General features: G+C 33.5%; 1 long non-coding RNA gene across 1 annotated transcript; it reads left to right on the top strand.

The window, feature by feature from the left end:
* The first annotated feature begins 12106 nt into the window (after positions 1-12106).
* Positions 12107-23147, top strand: LOC144311963 (uncharacterized). The gene is made up of 3 exons (XR_013377438.1): positions 12107-12181; positions 13583-13739; positions 23040-23147. It is a non-coding gene; the product is annotated as an uncharacterized LOC144311963 (long non-coding RNA).
* Positions 23148-24138: the final 991 nt, after the last annotated feature.

The following is a 24138-nucleotide window of genomic DNA, read 5'->3' as shown; positions in this document are numbered from 1 at the left end:
GTGGGACTCACTGAAACTGATAAGCTTCAAGTCACTGGTGGCCACAAAGTTAAGTTATGTGAAGGTGAAATACACCTTTATTTTAAAGGATCGTTAGGGGAACTCATTATGATTCTTTTTTAAATTTTTTAAAATATTTTTTTTATTTACTCATGAGACACAGAAAAGAGAGAGAGAGAGAGGCAGAGACACAGGCAGAGGGAGAAGCAGGCTCCATGCAGGGAGCCCAATGTGGGACTCCATCCTAGGTCTCCAGGATCATGCCCTGGGCTGAAGGTAAGTGCTAAACTGCTGAGCCACCCAGGGATCCCCTTTTTAAAGTTTTTTAAAAATATATTTTTTTATTTACTTATTATGATTGTGATACAGAAATGCCTCTAACTGATTTTGCCCTCACTATCACACTTCCAGGGCATATACTATACTTAATATGAGATGATAGATTGTTTGGTTATACATAATCTATCTGGTCAAAAATTTTCATCTATTCTAGAAATTATATCATAATAATATGGGATGTTTTTAGCTAACAATAAGCTTATCTCTTTCTTATTGTACCACAAAGAAGAAAATTGGTAAAATAAAATAAAGATTGTGATTATATTAACCAGATGGCTTCCAAATACTGAGTAGAAGGGCTGTAGATCCTTGGGGAAGAGATGTCAAGGTGAATATACTATTTAAGGATATAGAGCTTGGAAGAGCTTTCTGCAGTGTGGTGTAGGTTTGGACATTATTGGATTTTAGTGTCAGGTTGTAAAATCAGTTTTGTGCAATAATCCAGGGAAGAATACTTAATGCAAGAAGAAATGAATCTCAAGATTAGAATTTTGGTGAAATTCTACTTATACAGGCAGAAACAAGAAAGAAAACTAGAAAAAAAATTGCTAGAAACTTAGAAGAAAAATAGAGTGTGAGGTCAGACAACTCCAAGGAGCAGAAAGCTTCCAGAAAGAAACAGTAAAGTTCAAAAGAATAGAGGCATTTAGTAAGTAAAACAGATTTATATATACTAGACTGGGCAATTAAAATGTAATAGTTACCAGAGTATTTACAATGAGGTAGGGCTACTGATATAGGTAGAGAACTAAGAACCTGGAGGAAATATTTCTTGATGGTCATAATTTTCTCCGTGAATTGTAAACAAGCTCTTGTTAGAGAATGAGAATAATGCTGGAGAGGGAGGGAGACTCGTGATAAAGGTTCAGATTAGCCTCAAGGGTCATTAGAAAGGGTCTTGTCAAGGGCTTGTCAACCTTTAACCTCATATGAATGTGGATACCAATTTGTATTATATACAGGTTTTTTGTTTTCACATCTCTTATTTCCATTATTGTCATTGTTTTTTATATCTGTAATTCACTTTCACTTATTTCCAACTATTGAATCTTAGCTACAGATACGTAATTGACTTCCTTCACAAAACATTTCTGATTGTCTCCCAACAGGATGAGATATCACCTCCCTGTGAATTATAATAACAAGAATGTCTATACTATTTTACACTCTGTTTATACCCCTGGGAAATCTCAAGTATCAAAATAGAAATATGATTGATTTCTTATCTTTGTATTCTCTTGGAATTGGGAGCAACTAAAACTTGCTTTTAGTAATGCCACCCCCCATCCTAGGATGCAAACGTAATTTTTTTTTTTTTGAAATTTTGTCATTCCTCAACTATTACCATGGATAAAATGTAGGACTCTCATCATGGCTAAAATGTAAAAGCAAAAATTATCAAAGGGTATGTTTTCTCAAGCTCAAAGAAATAAAAGGAGTAAAGATGTCAAAGAAATGCAATGGAGAAATACAAAGGAGAATATTATTGAGCTCTGGGCATTTTCCATTTCATTTTTAGCATTTTCCTATAGGTTTTGCTGTTATTTTTTTAAAAAAGAAAAGAATATAGAGCTCAAAACTTGAGAATATTCTCTGTAAAGTATATGTATACATTTATATATAATATTATCATGTAATTATATACTATATATAATTATTATATTGATATATATAATATTTCAATGCTCTGATTTAGAAGGACTCCTTCAATAATTTGTGTGAAATTTAAGTACAGGCTACAAGAAGAGAACTTAATGGCTTTCTCTCAAATGCATACGTAAGGGAAGTTGAGATTTGGGTTTGGTACATGAGGAAAAAGACAAAAATATTAATCTAATACATATTTCAAGCTGTAGAATGGCTGAAGGGTTTTCAGAAAAGGTGATATCTAATATTGTCTCTTAGGTACTCCTGGTCTACAGACCATTGCTTTCTCAATACTTCTTTCAAAATCTTAAGTGGAAGTCACTAATACATAGTCTTCTGCAGTATTATGAGAACTTGGAAATGACAGAGCTGTAAAGATAAAAATATCATCAGACTATGTACTTCTACTGGGGCTTACATGGGGCAGGGAGATTACCTGGAAAATTGGATGAATTCTTGAGCCCCCAAAAGCAAGCAATGACACAGTGGCCAAGGCCATGGTCTAGCTTACAGAGATATATGAGAGGCAGCTGTGGAATATCAGCTCCAGGAAGCTTCTTCTAAATTCAAAGGGATTCTTGAAAGATGAGATGGACTCTGGGTTTTACAAAGGCCAAAAAAAAAACAAAAACAAAAACAAAACAAAAACAAAAACAAAACAAAACAGCAAAAAAAACACAAACCAGGCCTTCAAGTAGTTATATTAGTTTTGTTGTTGTTGTTGTTTTATTATTTTTTATTTTTTTTTTATGGTGGCTGGCATACATTACCACTAAATTAGTAGCTTAACACAACATAAATTTCTGATCTTACAATTATTGTTGTCAGAAGTCTGAGTAGTTCTCACTGGTTAAAATACCCATAAAATAAATCTACAAAAAAATAAAAATAAAATTAAAGTGCGGGCACAGGTGCATTCTTTTCTGAAGAATCAGTTGCTTTTGTTTTTTTCAGCTTCTAGAGATTGCTTGAATGCCTTGACTCATGGACAGCTTTCTCCTCCCTCAAAGCCATCGATGTAGCAATACAATGTCTCTCTGACCACGCTTCCATTGTCCTCTAGCTTTCTCTGAACAGCGCTGGGAAAGGTTTTCTGCTTTCCAAGGAGTCAAATGGTTACTTTAGATTCAGTTGGATAATCCAGCATAATCTTCATCTCAAATTTCACGACTTTAATCACATCTGCAAAGTATCTTTTAGTCAAGCAAGGAAGAAGTCATAGGTTGGGAACAATAAGATGTGAACAACTTTGGGACCCTTATTCTGCCTACCACAGTGATTGATATATAATGTTGGGGCTTGGATAGGAGAGTTTTCATTATGTGTTATAAAATCAAGGTTCAGGGATGCCTGAGTGGCTCAGCAGTAGACCATCTGCCTTCAGCCCAGGACGTGATCCTGGAGTCCCATGATCCAAGTCCCGCATCGGGCTCCCTACATGGAGCCTGCTTCTCCTTCTGCCTGTGTCTCTGCCTCTCTCTGTGTGTCTCTCATGAGTAAATGAATAAAATCTTTAAAAGAAAAAGGTTCAGATTTATTGATCTGAACTTGTAAATTTATGAAACAAATTATATATCCTAATGCTTATGCAAGCTGAGAAAATTTTGAATATTATTCTATTATTCTGATTTAGACAGACTTGTGGAATTCACAGTTTAATGACAAAGAGTTGAATATGGAGACAAATGATAATTAAAAAACATAAAAGTTAAATAATAGTAATTGTTATTAGGAAAAGCTTGATACTTGCCCCTATAGAATCAGAGGTAAAGTAAAAACAGATAGTAAAGATAGAAATACATCATTGCTCTCTGATTTTCAAATACATCAAAGACTCACTGGTTTATACCAGTGTATTTCTCAAACTTCAATTTGTAAAATTTTCTTTGATACACTCCATGCAAAACTTTCCATGAAAGTAAATCTAGACTATTTTAAGAAGAGAAATTCAGTTTATGTTGCACTTATATTGTACCTGTGAAAAAGAATTGCATCTTCCACAGGGATCAGGATCTTTTCTTTCCTGTGTGTTATATTAGACACAGCGGGCTTTTCAGCCAAACAGAACTAGATTGGAATTCCAGTTGTACAATTTCCCAGCCGAGTGAATCCATAGAAATTATTTAGCATCTATGAGATTATTTACTTAAATTAAAATGGGAATAATGCCGTCAACTTGTGCAATTGTTAGAATTAGATACTGTAGTTAAGTTTTGATCATAATAGGCTCTCCCCGATAATGGTAAGCATTAATATTATCCCATTTACCTCAGATTTATTTTTAATCAATCTCTCACATGCTACTCTATCATAGACATAATTATATTCCTAAGCCTTTTGACCATCAGAGTTATAACCTTTTGAATAAACATTAGCACATTTAGAATGAAGTTGTTTTCACCAGTGTTTATTTCTGTCCTACTTTATTAAAAATCAGAATTAATTCACTTTAATTAAATACCAGTCCATCACTATTAGGAAGCTTGGCTTATTGCCCATATTTGAAGGCAGTCTCATGGAGCGCTTGCTGCTTTGACTTGGGTAAAACCAAGGACACGTACAACTTTCGTGAAAAAATCAAACATTTTTGACAATCTTCCCCCATCTCATAACTTGAAAACTCTACTTTTTTGCAAACTTGTGGCACAGGCTTCCATTGTCATGGTATTTGTGCTATGCAATACATTCCATTTTTCTTCTTCTTTTTCAAAAGCAAACTCACTGAAAAACAGTATATGTTTCCGACTCCCCTTTTTTCTTGAAATTCACCCCTTTCTTGGTATTCTTAAAGTTGTTTGCTTTGGAGGGTTTCCTTTCTACATTTTTAATGTGGATGTTTCCCAGAGCTCTATTTCGGCCGCTCCATTTCTCCTCGCCAATGAATGTAAACAGTACATCTCAAGGAACCCTAACAGAATTTGCAGGAGAGGGACCTGGACTAGAATTGAAGATTTGCCTTTTACTACTTCATTTTCTAATTCTGCAGGAAAATTCCAGAAGCAGTCTTTATATTCATGTCTCTCTGAGAGCTCATTTCTTAAACAGGATATTAGGGGGCACGTGGCTGGCTCAGTTGATAGACCATGGGACTCTCGATTGTGGGGTTGTGAATTCGAGCCCCAAGTTGGATATAGAGTTTACTTTAAAATAAAATCTTAGGGACACCTGGATGGCTCAGGGGTTTAGCACCTGCCTTTGGCCCAGGGCATGATTGTGGAGTCCCAGGATCGAGCCCCACATTGGGCTCCCTGCGTGGAGCCTGCCTCTCCCTCTGCCTATGTCTCTGCCTCACTCTTTCTGTCTCTCATAAATAAATAAATATTTAAAAAAAAATAAAAATATTAAATGGGACTTTAGAATTTAACAAGAGATTTTTGGGAAGATTAAGAAAAATAATGCATGTAAAGCCATTAGCACAGCAAGGCACCTAGACAACCGTGAATGCTAATGTCCACCCTAATTCCCATTCTCTATTTCAGGCCTGATTTCTGACACATTTGTCAGCTATAATGTGTTCCATAGAATCTCTAATTCAACAAATTCAAAGCCAAACAATCATTTCTCTAGCTCTAGGTCTCTCCACTTCCTTACCTTCTGCAATGATATTGGTTACTCTTTAAACATCCCTAATGGGGATCCCTGGGTGGCTCAGCGGTTTGGCTCCTGCCTTCACCTCAGGGCATGTTCCTGGAGTCCTGAGATTGAGTCCCATGTCAGGCTTCCTGCATGGAGCCTGTGTCTCTGCCTCTCTCTCTTTCTCTCTCTCTCTCTCTCTCTCTGTCTCTCATGAATAAATAAATAAATAAAATCTTTAAAAAAATAAAATAAATAAAATAAAATAAATAAAAAATAAACATCCCTAATGGTGAAGTATTTCGGTGAATGAGAACATGAGTTCAGTTAAATGAAAAGTTTGAGAGTCATCCTAGAATTTGCCCTAAACCTACATCTAGCCATCGCTGTAGTATTAAGGATCCTATCTTTTTAAGGAATTGTATACTAAGCCATTGTTTTCTAAACTCCCTGTAACTGCAGTATTTCCATTCAGGCTCATATTATGTCTGGACTCAAAAATTATGTTTCTGGTCTCCTAGAAACTCACTCACATATGTACTAGGGTTGAGAGATTTTTCTAATATGTAAATTTTTAAAACATTCAGTATCATAGTTTCACTTACAGCAAAACTGCAATTATTTGTTGTTACATATTAGTATATATTCATAAAATATCTTACACATTTTTAAAATTATTTTTAAAGTAGAGTTACGATATGATGTCATAATAGTTTCAGATCTACAGCCTAGTGATTCACCAATTCTATACATTACTTGTTGCTCACCATAGTAAGTGTAGTTACCATCTATTAACATACCACATTATTACGATGCTATTGATCATATCCTCATGCTATATTTTTCATCTCTGTAATTTATTTATTTCATTACTGGAATTTTTTAAAGATTCCTTCACCATTTTTACATGAAATGTGATATAAAGTTATTTTATTTTACTATTTTATTTATTTATTCATGAGAGACACAGAGAGAGAGAGGCAGAGACAGAGGGAGACAGAAAAGCAGGCTTCCTGTGGGGACCCCAATGTGGGACTCAATCCCAGAACCGTGGATCATGACCTGACCATAGGGCAGATCTGCTCAACCACTGAGCAGGTGCCCCGATATAAAGTTATTTTAGAATAACATTTTATATTAACATATTATAAAATGCAATTATATCTTTTATTATAAAATGTAATGATGTATTTTTTCAATACTATAATGTAATAGCGTTATAATATATAAGAATATTAAACTTTTTCCAAGTAATATTTGTTTCATATTATTTAATTTACTTTAAATATTTTAGCAAGTAAAAGCAAACTTTTTATACTTAATACATAGACCAAATAAAAATTAAAATTTGGATCATGCTTCAGATATATAGCTTAGAAAAATAGATTATAAAAACTGCTTTCCTGAACCAAAGTTAAAAATTGCAGTTCTCAAATAAAAACCAGTAAGTTTATTAAAATATCAAATTAAGAGAGAAATGGAAAGGCTATTCTCTGAAAGCATGGTTCCTACAAACAGCATCTGAAAATACTTACTACTGAATGTCAAATATCCCAATAAATGAAAGTTAAATATTTTATAATGTCATTATACCCCTCTTACGAACATGTTTTAAACATTGAAGGAATTCATTGCATATTACTTTTTCCACAAACAAAATGCAAATTTTAAATCTAGTGAAACATATTCAGATGAATTTGAGAATTTATTTTATTTGTCCTTTTTAGATATTTGGAATCAGGATTAATGGCATAAAAATCCACTATACTTGTCAAAAGGGCAATTAAGAGAGATAATATTGGACCTCTGGACAGTGGTCAGATTAAAAATAAAGTTTAAGATGTTCCTGCCAAGAAGATGGGAAGTTAAGAGAAAATAAAACAAAACAATGCACTGCATTAGGGAAGAGTTGACTCTGGATGCATTTATTTATGAACTAAATGCTTTTTATTTGTCACTCCTTAAAATTGGCAAAAGAGGCCATGTTCTCCATGATCTAACTCATGAATTGGGTATATGTTAGTGATTTTTTTCCAGATGTGAAAGACAAATCCATTATAAACTAGTTGGCCATAATCTCCATATAAGCAAAAATGCTAAATGTCAGGCATTGTCCATAATCTTCACAGAAATAACAACACACCCAGGTGTACACAAATGCAAGCTCCTTGTTAGTAGATGATCCTTCTGGTACCTTCCGATGGAAGTTGGAAAAAAATTGTACTGCTCTTCTCCAACTCATTTTTTTCTCTCATAATGGAGTGAGACTGAACTGGGCTGGGTGTGGTGGGGGGCTGCTTGCTCAAATTCTTCCTCATTCAAATTTCTTTTGCATTCAAAATGCAATTACACATAGATAAAACCATTGCGATAATAATGTTTTACTTCTAACTTGTGAACAATTTAGTCATCACATATTTTTTTTTCACTAAAATAGTCCCATCAAAGACCCTCTATTATTATAACTCAAGCTAATTGCAGTGCCACCTGAATCCTCCCAACCAAGAAGTTCACTGTATTCTCTTGCACTTGTTTTGCTTTTTGGCATTTAGCCACCACTCGTTTACTACAACATGTATAATCCCAACATCTCTTTCATCGTCTTTTAAACTTCTATTCCTAATATTGAAATGGTATGTGAAATATTTATCCTTATATTCTCATTTTTGTTTAGCAATATTTGCTTAATAAGAAGTTTAGGTCACTGTGCCCATTCCTCCCTGTACTCCATCCTTTCCTCTTGTCACTAAACACCATACCATACATTGTGCTATCACTAGATATCATTTACATTTTATTTAATCAAGGATTAATTGACACACTGTTGGAACAAATAGAGGAGCAAATACATTTGTGTGATTGTCTGATACAATTAATAACTAAATATTACAGTGAATTTAACCTAGAAGCACATTCAAAGGTGCCACAACCACATTAACAAGAAATTTCTTTTACAAAGTAGCTTAAAATTATACAAGATTGATAGTAAATATCTGTTAGCTAAAACTTCCTATTCCAGTTCTAAATACTTGATTATTAGCTTTTAAATTATTATTTTTCAGTTTCTTAATATCAAGTACCCCAGAGCCTCTGTTCCTAACATCTATTGACCAATGGGATAGAGACTGGAAGGACAGATAAATTTGGATGGTGTAACTGCTTAGTTATATCACCTGGGTATGCACTTATACTTGCCACATTATTCATCTCTGTCCACAAATAATTTAACTTTTCTTTCAAGTTTCTTTAAAATTCATTTACATGTTTTATTTTTATTTTCTTTAATCCATATAAACACAGTGGGTAAAATACTTCATTTAACAGAGAAATCTTATTTTGTTTAGACTGTAAGTTAAATTACTTTCTTAAGCAATGTATATTGAGAAGAAATGCAAAGGCCCGTTTAATCAATGTGCCTTTAAAATGTCTAGTAATCAAGAGGGAGTGACTACCATTTGACCCCTGAGCCAGTTGGACTTGGATGATCCGAGGCTCCTCACCCTCACCCTGTCCTTCAAAGGTAAGTTTTCTACCTGTTGTTCCCATAATGGGAACCATTTGAAAGACAAAGCCTAAGAGAGTAAGGTGTTGAGATCCTATGGGTGGTAAATGTAACCAAACCCAGCTAAGACTTCTCTGTAAACTTTTAAGATTCTGGTAGTAGGTGTGGAGATCTACCCATCTTGTGACCACTCCAGATAAGCTTGGTATGTGAGTTTCCTTGCTTTCTGAGCCTGCCATCTACCAAGCTGGAGTGGTCTGCCTCATTCTAACATCTATTCTTTCCCTGTGTGGACAGGGGCTAATTTGAGAACCAACAATTACTAGTGAAAGTATCAATCCCGACTTTTATTGAAGAAAATAGAATTATTGCACATTAATATTCAAAACTCCTCAAAGCCAAAATGGGAGTGAAAGTTTCCTAGAACATCATTTCCCTGCAATCATTTCCATATTTTAGAAACAGATGGATGATGAGCTTTGGCACAGGACATCCTTTGTATGTTCAAAGAAATATAAGATTATACCTATTATTTGTATTTGCATATTTCTAATTATACTCCAAAATTGAATCTACTAATTTAATTTTTAGTAAGAGATCTATTAAGTGTTTTCTGGGTTCATGGTTACCTAGCTACAGGTGAATGTTATCAGTAAGCATTTAATTTGGTCCAAAGTAAGATAAAATATAAAATAAAAGTAGATCCAGGACTATAGTTATATATATGTATATATATATATATATATATATATATATATATATATATATGTATATATGTGTATATATATGTATATATATGTATATATATATGCAAATCTATAGTTTATAATCTTAATCTTAAGAACTGGCAGTAATCTATGTGATACACCAGATCTAAATTGGGAAAAGAAAGAACAACTAGAGCCTCCTAAATATTTATGTAAGATTAATTATTTCCCTAAAAATTTAGGTCTCTATAAAGGTGTGGCCAACTCAACTCAGGCAATTCAACAATTCATCTGTACAAAATGATTTCAGCTCTGTAGCTATTTTCTATGGCTCCATAAAACTATGTTCATTAGGTTCATTGCTAAATCTAAAATTTCCAAATTGGATTTTTTTTTTAAAGATTTTATTTATTTAATCATGAGAGACAGAGAGAGAGAGAGAGAGACAGAGAAGCAGGCAGTGGGAGAAGCAGGCTCCATACAAGAAGCCCAATGTGGAACTCGATCCCAGAACTCCAGGATCATGCCCTAAGCTGAAGGCAGGTGCTTAACCACTGAGCCACTCAGGTGTCCCCTAAATTGGATTTTAAAGATACTGGACAGCAATTCTTCCTCCAAACATAGACTATTGGGTTTGAGTTTTCAGCTGCTCAAAAAAACTTTTGCTTTTGTCAGAGTACCAACAAATATTGATTTAATATGAAGCTTTAACAAAGGTTACATGAGAATCTATATAGGAAACAAAGGTTTCAAATTTGTCATAACCTCAACCAAGTCAGTCTAGAACGGGTTGTTCACATAAATTTGTCTCTATCAATCATCATGATTACTAAAAGGCCAAAGGCCTGAACAATTGGACAGTCTGTTACCATAGTCTAGAAATAATATATAAGAACAAATATTAGTAAGAAGTACAATTGAATGTACACACATGCTATGAGAACTATTTTTAAATCTAACCTCCCTAACAAAGCTGATTCATCATCGCCTAAGATCTGAGAAGCAATACTAGTATAACAGCCATAAGCTTGACAACATTTTTAAAGAAAGCCAGCAAAGTTTTTAGACTATGAAGAAACAGTAACTCATGACTGATGCTAGTGTTATCCTGGGAGACTAGCCAATGTCAGAAGTAATGACAGATAGGGGACCCAGACTTTGTCCTATCCTGTATGTACCATATCCATTAATATTAGAAATTTCATTTTTTGGTCACCCCCATTCTCTTCAATCTAGCCTCTCTGACCACTGCAGTATCTCCCTTAAGTATTACATTGACAGAAAGCCCAGGTGGTTCAGCAGTTGAACATCTGCCTTTAGCTCAGGGCGTGATCACAGGGTCCTGAGATTGAGGCCCACATTGGGCTCCCCGCAGGGAGCCTGCTTCTCCCTCTGCCTGTGTCTCTGCCTCTCTCTCTGTGTCTCTCATGAATAAATAAAAATTAAAAAAAAAAAAGTATTACCTTGACAGTGAAGCTATTCTTGACCACCTTATATTTAAAAGACGGGCACTGAGGGGGGACACTTGACGGGATGAGCACTGGGTGTTATTCTGTATGTTGGTAAATTGAACACCAATAAAAAGTAAATTTATTAAAAAATAAAAAATAAAAAAAATAAAAGAAGTGTCTCTCTCCTATCTCTCTCTCTAATTCACTACCACACTCAATTTTTCCCTATAGTATTTATTAACATCTTCCAATGATGTATTTATACTTTTTAAAAAATATGTTTCTGCCTTCACTTAGAATATAATCTCCTTATGGATATTTTAATTGTTTGTGATTATTGCATTAGTTTCTAGAACAGTGGTTGATGTATAGTACATGATTTATACCTGTTGAATGAGTGAATAAGTGAGGCCAGAAGGTAGAAGGCACGCTTGGACTCTGACACCACATTGTTCAAGACTTCTGTTTCTTTTGATGCATTATATTAATATGTTGAAAGGGAACAATTACATTAGGAGTGAGAAATGCCATTTCCAGAAATGAAATAAGCAAAATGGTTTTTAAACATTATTTATGATGTTTAAGAGACTAAAGAATAAAAGTTTTTATCTGGCTGTGACACATCTGGCTTGGATTGCTGGGGCTATATTGTCTGGTAGACAATTGTCTAATTTATTTTCTGCTTAATATCCCATCCATTTCTGCAACAAAATCAGTAAAGAAAGGCAGAGCTTCAAACACAATTATTTCACAATTACTTTCTGTTAATATGGCCTCAATATAATGAGTAACTCTAGCATTTGAATTAGGTTTAGGCCACCTGTTTAAAGCCCACCTTACTCAATTATGACATCATGCCAGATAATTTAAATACCCAGGTGGTTGAACAAACAGTAAATCAGACTGCTGGCCCTGCAAGAAAAAAACAAATTGCTCTTGATATCCAGCATTATCAGAGACTGGTAAGATCACCTAAGCCAAATCAATGACTGCATTCCAATCAGCAGTAATTATGAATCATCCTTCAATGTAAAAATATGGTCACAATTCTTACCAAATTACTACCATTTTTTAAAACAAATTATGAATCTAATTTTATTCTATAAATAATGGCCACAACTCATCTGATTTTTGTACTAGACAAAATGAGATCATCATTGGAATAATGTTACCATTGGGCATAACCCACCTCTATGATTTCCATGTTGGAATCAAAACATTACTCTCTCTAAAATATGGCAATAATGACTTAATATGTATGATTTTATTGTGAGAGGAGGACTTCAAGGATTGACATTTAATATGTACAAGGAAGTCCCTACACTGTTTCTCTTCATCCTTTCAAATAAGAACTCTTCTTTTCCCAATAGAATCACAATAAACTGATTTCAGTATCAGTTGAAAGAATGGGAAAGCCTCCACAGAAAATCACCTTGGTTCTCTAAGTCCAATCAGGACATTTGGCAAAGTTCTGCCTTCCCGTATTCTTTCTCTTCAGTATCCCTGCTCATTAATATAATCCATTTCCCAAAACTCCCCAAATATTTTTGAAAGTCAGTATTCATCAGAAATATTTGAATTTAGGGATCACTGGGTGGCTCAGTGGTTGAGTGCCTGCCTTCAGCCCAGGGTGTGATCCTGGAGTCCAGGGATTGAGTCCCACATCGGGCTCCCTGCATGGATCTGCCTGTGTCTGTGCCTCTCTCTGTGTGTCTCTCATGAATAAATAAATAAAATTAAAAAAAAAAAGAAATATTTGAATTTAGGCATAGAATTTGTGGTCTCCACTAAGAGATTGTAAGTTGTTGATGTTGTTGGCAGGCAGCAACTGAACTTTATTATTAGTTTCCTAGGGCTGCAGTAACAAAATACCACAAATAGCATGGCTTCAAACAAGAGATATTTATTGTTTCACAGCTCTGGATACTAGAGGTCTGAAATCATGGTGTCAGCAGGGCCATGCTCCATTAGAAATCTGTACAAAAGTCCTTCCCTGCCTCTTCATGGCTCCTGCTGATTTGGCAGCAATCTCTGATGTTCCTTGGTTTTTAGATATAACACCCCAATATTCAGACTTCATTCATGACGTCATTCAAACATCATTCATGGCACTTCTCTGTGTTTTAGCCTTATAGGATCATCTCCTCATAAAGATATCCATTTTACAGAATTAGGAGCCCACTCTACCATAATATGATCTGATTTTACTTTTACTAATTATGTCAGCAATGACGGTATTTCCAAATAAGGTCACATTCAATGGTATTGGGAACTTCAAAATATCTTTTTGGGAGGTAACATGATTCAACCTATCACAACCCCTTTCCTTTGTTTTTTACAATTTGGCCTCTTGCTTTTGGAAGGCATCCTCGCCAATGTTTCTGTGGCTGCGACTGTGAGCAACTCCACTCCAGCAGCTGCATCAAGCAGAAGTGATCACATACACTAATCAAGACCTTGGACTTCTGGAGTTCCAAAATTAATGAGCCCTGAGATGACACTTGTCTGCATCTAGAGTAGGTAATTGTCACTGTGGCTGAGCAAATTCTTCATTACCCGGTTCTATGAACTTTAGCTTTTGCCTGTCTTTGGTTAAAAGTTTCCAGCAAGGTAGATAGAGTTCATTAAAAAAACCAAAACGAAACAAATTTATTTAAATTTCAATGGGAGGTGAGTCATCTTGTCAAGTGTTTAATCTGATCAAAATGATTAATATAAGCATGGAGATGCTCTTCACTGATTTCCTGGACTTTCATTTTAAATGTTTTCCACAGGCAGTGCATCATTACTTACACTTTCACAAATTGGAGCATAGTAATCTGCCTATTTTTCTACCTGCTATTATCATCCTTGGTTATCTAACCTCTTAACAAGTTATATTGTGTGATTGGAGCATTTCCACCAAAGTCCTCCAAAGAATCTAATTTATCTTTGGGCAGCTTGTCTCTGTATTTTGTTTAATTTCTGCAATCACTAGGTTATCATGACACCTGCCATGGCTACAAGAAATTGGCAACATATTTCAACTAATTACGGGTATTATCAGGTGAGTGATAAGAATTACTGTAGGATCCTGAGAGTTTATGTAGGATTTTTAAACAATGTTTGCCTTAGATAAAAGTGTTTTGAAGAAGAGAGAAAAATAAATGTCAGAGCTGTGAGAAGCCTGACTGATACAACCCGGCTGACTCAGGCCTCTGACAATATAATATCCAAATTTAGCCACGGTTCCTAAACTGCTGATTTAGATCTTTGTTTCCACTTAACAAACCAATCCAACATCACAGTTTATTATTTCTCATGATTCTGTGAGTTTTCCTAGGCTTAGCTATGCCGTTCTTTGGCTGGTCTCAATTGGGGGTCTCTACAAAGTTTCATTCAGCTGAAAGACTGGGAGATGATGGTCTTTTATTTTCCAAAGGACTTTCCACCTGGTCTTTACTAATACAGTAATCTAGCATGGTGCTGCCATACAACATGCCTGGTGGGTTCCACGATAGTACACCTCTTCTGTCACAATCTATCCATCGAAACAAGTCACAAGCTGGTCCAAGGTCAAGTGGAATATGGATAGACTCATCTTGTGTGTGAGCAGTAGCATGTGCATGCAGATTGGCTGGTATTCTTAGCAGCCATACATGGGGATGACTTATCTCTGTAACAAATGCCCACCATTCAATATTGCCACTGATTCTAGTTCTTACTTTTTTTTTTTTTAGGTTTTTTTTTTAGTTCTTACTTTCAATAAATCATGATGTTCTACTGTATCAATAAAGGTCCAATCAGGAGAGTGAAACCCCAAGATAATTTTCCCAGGGAGAGCTTTATGTAAAAAGTTTAATGGTCACAGGGGAATGGAATAGTAAGGGGAACAGTTAGGAAAAAGAGAACTCTAAAACATATAGGACGCATAGATTCGAGGAACATCATATACCCATAGATCCTAGTCATCGTAGACAAGTGAAAAAACACCCTCCAACCAGGGAAGCCAAATATGATAATAGATTCAAAAGAAAGAGGTGTCCTATTTTTAATCACTTCCACTTGGGCAGAAATTACAGACAGCGATGGTATATTACTACAACATATTTTTCCTTATTCAAGTCACAGAAGCATTTTTTTTCCTAATAAAAACTAGAAATGTGAAGAGAAATAACAAATGAGATTGATAAGTTCTGGGGACCTAATACACAGTAATGATCATTATGGTAAACATAAACATACTGTATCATGTACTTGAAAGTTGCTAAGACAGCAGGTCTTAAAAATTCTCAACACAAAAAAAAATTAAAATGGTAATTATGTGACTCGATGAAGATATTAGCTACTGCTGTGGTGTTGATCATTTTGCAATATATAAATGTGTCAAATAAACAGGTTGTACACCTGAAACTTACACAATGTTATATGCCAATTACATCTTCATAAAGCTGGGGAGAAAAGAATTTTAAAAATAGCAACTATAATAAAGATACTATAAGAATGTTACCGAGCAGTACAGATTTTTATTTATTCTGCTTTATTGAAACATGTGAAAGTTACCTCTAGGGTTTAAATATCCAAACATACTTGCAGCAACTTGTGTTAGGAAAATTAGTGACAAGTTTGATTCCATTTTTCCTTGGAGAAGGAAGAATTAGCACATGGCAATTCTCTGAGGTCCTCTGGCTAAAAGACAATATTTTCTAAGCATGTTCTGAAAATATTTAGGCCATGTTAACTCATAGTTGTCTTGGAAAGTTGTTACATGAAGATCAATGAGCAGCTTCTCACACAGATTTAAGTGATTTAAAGATAGTATCCTTAGCAAATCTAAAAAAATGACAGTGTTTCTTGAGACATACCTTTTGCTTAAAATTATCCTTACTGAAACATGAATCAATAATCTATGGCTTTAGATTATAAAAGATCTTAACTTCTATATTTTGACCCAAAGACATTTAGACATTATTATTTGATGACATTATTATTTGACTAACAATTTTACGTTTACTCTGGTAATTATATATACCATTAAACCAAAATATTTAAAATAAAACTATAGTGAACATCTTGATAACGACTGAAATAAGTAAACAAAAATAAATAAGTAAACTAGTTATAGATTATGTTATGAAAAAAAAAGTTAAAAAATTTCTTATGGGCAGGCCGGGTGGCTCAGCAGTTTAGCGCTGCCTTCAGCCAGGGCGTGATCCTGGAGACCCGGGATCGAGTCCCATGTTTCCCTGCATGGAGCCTGCTTCTCCCTCTGCCTTTGTCTCCGTCCCTGTCTCTCTCTCTCTCTAATGTGTGTGTCTCTCATGAATATAAAAAATCTTAAAAAATATATATTTCTTATGCAATAGTTAAGAACTAATAACTAATTATTATCATTTATCTACTTCATAGCACAAAATACTCATAGACCGTATCACCAGAAATAGCATAATCAATTATTATAATATATACACAGTAATAATTAGCAACCATAACAGTACCAAAGTGTTTGAGAGGGCATAATAAACTTAAAAATACTAACAAGAAATAATATGAATGTTACATAGCATCATAGAAGAAAAATATATTTTAAAAACTCAGGTGATATAAATAAATAAATAAAAATAAAAACGTAGATGATTGTGTTTCATATACAGCAATGTAGCGAAGGTAAAGGGGATGGTGGTTATCTGGGAAAACAGAGTACGCCAAAATAAATAAAAATACAAATACTTAGAGTCATATTTGAAAAAAGAATTATTATGCAAAACTGATGATAGAATAAAATGTATTTTGAAAATATAAACCTGCACGTGTTTTTACCTGTAACAATTAGCCTCGATATGAGTAACACCCAGAATAGCAAACCCACAATAACTTAAATATAATTGCCAAAAATTTCACATGGAATAAAAATAAAAAATGAATCAAATAATAGTTGTAAATGTTTCAATATCTTGATGAAAATACTTATAAACACAATAAAAATTATATTGAGAAAGTAAATAGAAATATTTTAAATACAACTTACCAAAAACTGATGTAGCCATCAAACCCTTAATGGAAAATTTAGCTTCAGAAAATACATTTTCTCTGAAGATTCATTAGTTCTGTAGAAAATGATAGAAATAATTGATTTCATAAGCAGAGAGTCAAAACCATCATGCTGAAAACATCAAAAAAAAAAAAAACATCAAAATTAAATACCCATGCAGACCAATCCTGGAAGGATGGGGTCAAAATGGCAGAGTGGACATTTTCTAAATCCACCCAGAAAGCCACTGCTCCAGAAATGGTTAATTTAAACCAGGATGGTTTAAATTTGGCTATGCTCGCAAAGAAACATTCAGGAAAATAAAGAAGCAGTTATCAGTGAGCTAAGTTTCCAGCTTTTGCTCCCTGTTTTTGTATTCATATAATGAATGAACAGCATTGTCAAGAGCACTTTAAAGTGTCTGAGGATAGGACTGGCAACCAGCCAAGAAATTCTGCAAATGCAATTCCAAGGGGAATGAAAAAGAAATATAGAAACATAGAGGGAGAGTTGTATTTTGTATTGCCTTTGTCTCTTTGTACCGTCTCCAAATACTTCTACAAATCAGTTCCTGCAGCAACGGGACCCAACGTCTGGGTTTTCTCTTGAAAAGAATCTAAGCTACTGAGGCTACTGTTGGAGAAGGACGTCCAGTGGCTGGTATAAAACGCACAGAACAGCCCATAAATGACAAACGTCCCAGATTGGACAGCCCCACACAATGACACTGGAATAGGATGAAGTAGTCAAATGCTCATTTCCAAGATGTTTGCTATTCTCCCCATAAAGGAACCAGATTACGGTCATATCCATGACCACTGTAGATGACCACGTACCGATGTATTTCTGGTGGGTCTCACAGAGTACATTCTTTGAGAACAGATGCCTGCAGCCTCATAATTGAACACACAGAGCAAAACAATGTGATGGTGAAGAAACAAAACATAGAGGAAACTCCAAGATGTGTAGAGATTAGGAGGCTGTAGACAGAGAGAAGTTCAGGTAAAGAAGAAGGGCAGGTGAGGACCTTCTTTGGGTCAAAGCTGAAGGAATGATCTAGTGCTGGAAGAGTCAGATAAGTTTTTTTTTTTTTTTCTAAATCCACAATGCATTTTATAAGGTTAAGAAGTTGAATCAAGAGACAAAGGGTCCTTGAATGAAAGTCAGCAATTCTGTTGGGTTACCTGGCAATGTTCAAGTGTGGCGCAGCGCTTAGGGTAAGCCGAAACTTGGTAGGACTTATGTAAGTAGTACTGTTGCACATGTTACAGTGTGTATTTCTCTGAATAGTGGGGCTGTGGAGTCAGGCTGCCTGATGCTAGGGCCATTGCTAAGTAGCTCAGGTCCTTGGCAAAGAATGGATAATTATACTAAATATACTATCTGTTGTTTATTGCGAGGCTGAAATAATAAATCAATATTTAGTGTTATTGGAAGATATATGTTCATCAGATTGTAATAATAATTGACTATTAATATTGTTGTTGTTGTCTGGATATTATCAATATCATGTAGTGATTAGAAAGCACCTAAGGTATATCTCTAGAACAAAGATTTAAACAAATAGCACATGCAAATTAAACATAAAATTCAATTTTCTTGACAGATATCCAAAATTCTTAAGCTGAATTTACTTAAAAAAATCATTATCAACATATTAGCATATATTTTCTGATTTTTTCTATGAATTTCTATGTGTAAATTTACTCATGTAACATATATTAAGTATTAGGGACTGAAAAATTGATCCCTTTTTCAGCTCTAAAATATTTATGTTCATAGCTATTTTCATTCATATGGAATTTCATAGCAGCATTCTAATGTAAAATATAATTTTAATTAAATCTCAGCAAACACTTAAAAAATTCTGCATTTGTTTGAGTTTCTGACATTCATTCTTAATAAAAAAAAGTTTCCTCACTTTAAATAAGTCTCTAAAAATACTTTCAAGATTTATATTCTTTCTACAAAGTAACCACAAAAATTCAACATGATTTAAATTTAAAAAATAAAACAAGAATCACTCCAATCTACTGAAATTCAAATTCAATCCAGCAAAGTGGTTTTTGAAATAGCCCTCACTTCTGTACTACGTTACACAGGCAAGATTTATGTTTTGTTGATACTATGACATCTGTATTACCATCTCTTCTTACTGTTTAAAGATAATTGGTAAACATAAGAACTGAAAAAAAGTGTTTTTTTAGAGATAACAATGTAAATCTTAAAGATAAATTGATGGATTTAGTTGAACAGAAGATGCATAAACCATGAGACTTTGATTGCAATTTACTTATCTCAATATTTGGAAATACTGTTATGAATTTGCTATTCTAGCTAAGCAGAGAAATATTTTGTTTCATATCCATCTGCTCTGATTTTGCAGTGAAGTAAAAGGAAAATCAGCCTATATATGATGAACTGATGAACATGAAACTGAGTTTATGAAGAGTGTGTTGTCCACAAATTGGGTACAGATTGTCATTAATGGAAATAAATGGATGTGGGGGAGGCAGGACCCTGTGGAGATTTTCTTTAGCACACATTTTAGCAAATATATACCTGCAAAAATTCACTTTGCGAATGTATGCTGACATATAATGAATCATCTGGAATGTTGGCGTGCTGCTACTCCTGCATGGCTATTGGATAGACAGGTTCAAAAGCACATTTTTGCTTCCAAAAGTTTTATAATTAGAAATAAAAATATTCCGTTTGCCTAATTTAGATTTATTGTCAGATTCCAAAAAGAGTTATCAGTGTTAGAAGTAATTTCGTTGACTATTCCTACCCATTACCAATCTCTTCATTATGGCCTAGGGTATTAATGTCCAAAGTCACGTAAAGAAAACAGAAATCCCTTGATGGTATTTCACTCTACTTTTTAGGAAATCTTATCCCTCAAAATATCACTAAATAATCTTTACAATTCAAAGAAGTAATAAAACACTGTATCATGTAAACTAGTTGTCTTGACTGAAAAGGGCCAATCTCCACCTCCTTGGGAAATTTGTCATTTCCATGTTTCAATATGCTCCCAAAAAATCAAGAGTAAGAAGTAGTTTCCTGTCTCATTTTTGCATATTATCTTAAGCAAGTTTGCCAATGCTTCAGAACCTAACACAGAAACCTTAACAAAATTGTCTAGTAGATTTTGTTCATCAAAATTTGCTGTTTTCTCTCTGAGAGAGTTACTCATGGGCCCATTGGTCACAAATGGTGGGAAAATTTGAATTATAAACAATGTTGAACTAAAAATGATTCATTATCAGCTCCATCTCTAACCCATTTTGTTTAGAATACACTAACTTCATTCAAATCTTAATTGCTTTAGGAAAAGTTATTAACCAGGACATGTCTTATTCTTTACAAGTAAAATTTTTCAATGGGTCTGTTCCATAAATTATTCAGATGTGACTGTTTTGTCTTTTTTTGTTTTTAAACAAGCTAAACATAGCATGAGATTACTGCTAGCATTAAGCCAATGTCCTGCCTCGTTTTTTTATCTCATGCATTTTAAAGTTATTTGTAATTTCCCCCTCAATCCTATTTTATGTTTTTATTTTCCCCATGGGGTAGCTGTCTTTGTAATACATGCTTTCTTCCAGACCTTCTGACAAGGACACTTCATTATTTTCCTATTTGGATCTCTTCAATCTTACTGTCCATGTCTTTTTCTCTAGTAATTTGCAATAACTATCAATGGCTTAATTTTTATAAATAATCTTTAAGTATACTTTACATATGACTTTAAAACAGTCTATCTTTTTATTTTATATTTGTATATGAAGTTTTTGCATATTTAAAAGTTTGAATTTTTTTTCTGGAAGTTTTATAATCATAATATCTACATTTTGTCCTATGAACCATTTGCAGGAATTTTGTTTACACATGGGTTGAGTTTCAAAGTTTTTTTTTTTTTTTTCATATACAGTTGTCCCAGCATTATTTTTTGAAAAGACTTTCCTTTTGCCCATTGGCCTTCCTTTTTTTTTTTTTTTTTTTTTTTTTTGGCCTTCCTTGACATCTTCAAAAAATTCAAATGATTGGGGTGCCTGGCTGGCTCAGTTAGTGAAGTGTACAACTCTTGATCTTGGAGCTATGGGTTTGAGCCCCATGTCCTGCCTAGAGCCTACTTAAAAAAAAAAAAAAAAAAAATCAAACGATCAAATATCTGTGGACCTATTCCTGGCTATCTATACTGCTCCACTTTTTTCTACATATTTCCTAACAGATACCACCTTACCTTTTTGTTGTAATTTTATTGTAAGACTTGTTGTCAAATGCTAAGGCCTCCAATCCCATTCTTCCTCAATTGGTCTGGCTCTTCTAGGTCCTTTGAATTTCTATATAAATTTTAGAATCATCTTGGCAATCTACCTAAAAAATTCCTCAAACTTTGGTCCAGATTTCATAAATCAACAGATTAATAATATTAAGTCTTAAAGTCAATGAAAATGACTAAGTCTTCTTTTATTTCTCTCAGAATTCTATTGGAGATTTCAGTTTTGAAGTATTACACATGCTAGATTGTTTCTCTAAATATATTATGTTTTGGATATTGTAAATTATATTTTATTCCATATTCTAGTCTTTCTACTAGATAGAAATGCAATTAGTTTTTGTATGTTGAATTTTTTTCTGGTGAACTTATGGAATTTTCTAGTTATTAATATATTTTTTTACAGATTCCTTAGGATTTTCTCCACAATCATATCAAATATCAAATGAAGATTGTGTTTTATTGCTTCGTTTTTATTCTACATGTTTTTCAATTTCTCTTTATCACACATGCTAGAACTTCTAGTAGAGTGGTGAATTACATTTATTGCTATTCCAATATCAAACGAATATTACATTCCAGAGACCTACAACTTATTTATAATAACATAATTCTTTATATGTTTTTTGTTAGCTAATATTTTGCTAAAGATTTTTGTATTTACGTTTTTGCATCTATTTAAATATCAATGTTTATACCTTTCTACTGTGTAAATAGATACATACTTAACTTTAAAAAAATATTTTTAGTACTTTTTATAACTTTGGTGTCATGGTAATTTTTGCCTCATTAAATGAAATAAGAAAACATTTACTATGCTTTCTCAGATAAGATTTATATTATTTACTCCTTAATATTTAATTGAACTTACCAAGATATTCATGTAGGCTTGGACTTCTCTTTATAGAAAAGTTTTTAATGAATAATTGTGTCCCTTTTCAAGAAGACGGACTATTCAGATTTTCTATTTTTTCTTGAATCATTTTTGATCATTTGTGCCTTTTATGATATTGCCAATTTTATTGAAATGTTTTAGTTTTGGAAGCATAAAGTTGTTCAACAATATTATCTTAATACCTACTATTTCTTATATATGTAGTAGGAGCTACACTTTCTCTTTTTTTGTTTTTGGATCTACACTTTCATTACATTTGCTTACAGTCCAGTTATTTATACCAAATAACTGGTTATACCAAATAACCAAATAAATTTGGTTATTAAACCAAATTTAATAATTTATTTAAAATTAAAATTTTGGTTTTATTTATTCCCTTTATTGTTGGTTAATTTTCTTTTTCATAAATATCTGCTCTTGTCTTTAGTTTCTTTCTTCATCTTACTTATGTAAATTTGTTTTCTAGTTTCTAATGGTAGACATTGATATGACTGATTTTCAATTCCTTTCCTATTTTCTATTATTGGCAATTATAGTTTTGAATTTTTATCTAACCATTCTTTTGCCTGCACCCCACACATTTCAAAGATTTTACTTGCGTTCAGCTAAAATATTTTTCTATTTTTTCTTTAGATTATATTAAATACTGGGCTGAGATCCTAGCCAATAAAGAAATGAAAGAATTATGATGGAGGAGGAAAGAAAGGAGAAAGAAATAAAAAAAGAAGAAAGAAAGAGAGAAAGAAGAATAAAAAAAGGAAGAAGAAAGAAAGAAGAAAGAAAGAAAGAAAGAAAGAAAGAAAGAAAGAAAGAAAGAAAGAAAGAGAAAAAGAAAAGAAAAAGGAAAGAAAAGAAAAAGAAAAGAAAAGAAAAGGGAAGAAAGAAAAGAAAAGAAAGAAAAAAAGAAAAGAAGAAAAGAAAAAAGAAAAGAAAAGAAAGAAAAGAAAAGAAAAGAAAAGAAAAGAAAAAAAGAAAAGAAAGAAAAAAGAAAAGACAAGAGAAAAAGAAAGAAGGATGCCTGGTTGGCTCCCCGGTTTAGCGCCTACCTTCAGTCAGGGTGCGATCCTGATGTCCTGGGATCGAGTATCACTCTGGGCTCCCTGCATGGAGCCTACTTCTCCCGCTGCCTATGTCTCTGCCTCTCTCTCTGTGTGTCTCTTATGAATAAATAAATAGAATTAAAAAAAAAAAAGAAAGAAGAAAAAAAAGAAAGAAAGAAGAAAGAAAGAAAGAAGAAAGAAAGAAAGAAAGAAAGAAAGAAAGAAAGAAAGAGAAAGAAAGAAAGACTGAAAAAACGAGAAAATGTGGATACTTAGATGCATAAGTAAATGTGCACAAAATCTAAAATAATCTAAGTATTAACTATTAGTATTATTAAGTGACTATAGTAAACTGCTAAGGCCAGCAGTTTCTAAATTCATAAAAATGAATTTAAAAGAGTTCTAGTTTTATCTCCATTATATAAAAAGTTTGGAAGTCATTACTCCCATCATAACAACAAGAAAGAGTTGAATAAATTGAAAATCATCAACTTTTCTTGCCCCATCAGAAAAGCAAACATTCACAGTATACCAAGTAATCTGAAATCTGGATACAGGTGCATCCACAGAGATAAAGCTTCTTAGGTCTGCTTGCTTGGCTCTACATAAATAATGGAGGAGAAGCTGACCAAAAAAATATATGAGGTAAAATACATTGTTTTCTTTTTATTTTTACTTGATCTAAGTAATGA

This window comes from Canis aureus, chromosome 4 (genome assembly GCF_053574225.1).
Source record: "Canis aureus isolate CA01 chromosome 4, VMU_Caureus_v.1.0, whole genome shotgun sequence".
Classification (NCBI taxonomy): Eukaryota; Metazoa; Chordata; class Mammalia; order Carnivora; family Canidae; genus Canis; species Canis aureus.
The sequence above is the reverse complement of the archived record's forward strand: the minus strand, read 5'-3'. Positions and strand labels throughout refer to the sequence as shown.